Source organism: Etheostoma cragini, chromosome 13, assembly GCF_013103735.1.
Source record: "Etheostoma cragini isolate CJK2018 chromosome 13, CSU_Ecrag_1.0, whole genome shotgun sequence".
Taxonomy (NCBI): Eukaryota; Metazoa; Chordata; class Actinopteri; order Perciformes; family Percidae; genus Etheostoma; species Etheostoma cragini.
This window is the reverse complement of record NC_048419.1, coordinates 19,212,257-19,213,993: the sequence shown is the minus strand read 5'-3', so window position 1 is coordinate 19,213,993 and position 1,737 is coordinate 19,212,257. Positions and strand designations below refer to the sequence as shown.

Here is a 1,737-nt window from a genome sequence, read left to right as displayed (position 1 = left end):
GAGGCAGTTCTGAAGGCAAAAAGGGGGTCCAACCCGTTACTAGCATGGGGTACCTAATAAAGTGGCCGGTGAGTGTACACCTACACTGATTTTGGCTGGCTGACCATATGAAAGCATTGTATGCTCACATTAATTATCTGCTTAAGGGTCTTTCTCACCCCTTACTTTAGACTTGGCAGTATTACTTGGCATGTCTCCATAAAACAACCAGGGAGGTACTGTAGAAGCCCCCCTACCTGTAACTTAACAATTCAAAGACAGCAACAGGAGCTACAGCCTTCGTTATTTCTTTGCTTATGTCTCAAAGGAGGAGGATAATGTCATCAATTAAATGTTCTTATAAGAGAGACAATAGCTGTGATTGTTTTGTTTTTCTAAGATGCTAATTGAAAAGATATGCATCTGAATGTTAGACCTTTAACTAAAGAGGGAGACGGGTTGATTGGAAGGGAGGCATGGAGACGGACTCGGGTCCTGAAGGGCAAGTTATCAGGAGAGGGCAATTACCAAATGCTAGTGTGGGGGATTCAAAGTATTTCAAGCGAGATAGGATAAGGTGCAATAAGGTGGAATGGAAGGGAGCCAAGTGCCACATTAAACTAAGTGGACGGTTTGCATTGTTATATTGAAGGGATAACACACATGCTTAGGAGAGAAAGGAAAGCACCGCAGAACCCACAGTCATAGTCTAGTACTCTTTTTATGGTATTATCATACCCTAGATGATGGTATCAATGTTGTTGAAGAATGTTTTTGTCTAGTATGTACTTAGACTAGATGGAAGAAAAGAAGAGTTGCTGTAATGTTTTGATAGAAAAAAGAACAGGTGATATAACAGCCTTGACAGAACACAGATTACAATACAGACAGGCCGAAGGTGTGCAAGTAGAAGTACGTGTGTGGGCGTAGGTTGAGGAGACTTTTTTTACTAATGTGTGTGTATAAAGTAAATACTCAACTATAAGTAGATGTCCTGAATTCAAAATCCTACTTAAGTAAAAGTGCACAAGTATTATCTGTATCTGTTGTAGCTTGTGGAGGTGGAGCTACTTTTAATCACTATACAGTAAGGTAGTTTTGTCCAGTGGTTCCAAATGTAGTGGTCAAGCCCCTCCAAATATTCTAAATCTGGGAGGTCATGAGATGTTAAATGTGAAATGAAAGAAGAAAAAGTAAAGTTCTGGTACACACATTGGTTTTCATGTTTTGGACTTTTCTCTAATCTTTGCTTCTGTGTGGAATATTGGATAACTTTAACTCTTCAGCCTCAAACAGTTCTGAAAGCATGGCAGAAGTTTACAGGGGAAATGTCTCTTTGGTGAAACTGTTTACAACTCAGACGTCTGAAACCTGATAAGGCCCCCAGCTGCTGTTTGTAAGAGGAGCTCATACAGGTTGGAAACCACTGTTTACTCTTAAAATAAAAGTAAGAAAAGTCAATAAATTACTTGTACACTCTTATTTTACCTTGAATTTGACTGTGAGCAACTGCAACTAAATAATTTCACTGATGGGATCAATAAAGTATTGTGATTAATATTTAGATTAACATTTTTACGCCTTTATTACCACAAGACAGATGAAACATGAAAGAGGAGAGAGAGGGGCAATGACATGCAGCAAAGGTCGGAGTCAAACCGGAGGAGTAAACCTCTACATATGTGTATGAGGGGCCGTTAGGGACTTTACTCAGAATTACCTCTCACGAACACATGTGAAATGCTCTTACATACACTA

General features: G+C 39.4%; 1 protein-coding gene and 1 long non-coding RNA gene across 3 annotated transcripts in view; one reads left to right on the top strand and one right to left on the bottom strand.

Moving 5' to 3' along the window:
* LOC117955441 overlaps positions 1-1,533 on the bottom strand; it is a 12,537-nt gene extending 11,004 nt beyond the window's left edge. Inside the window, exon 1 of the long non-coding RNA XR_004659045.1 lies at positions 1,455-1,533. This is a non-coding gene — a long non-coding RNA (uncharacterized LOC117955441). The remainder of the gene's footprint in view (positions 1-1,454) is intronic.
* fstl4 (follistatin-like 4) overlaps positions 1-1,737 on the top strand; it is a 196,147-nt gene that overhangs the window by 168,516 nt on the left and 25,894 nt on the right. The window lies entirely within an intron of this gene.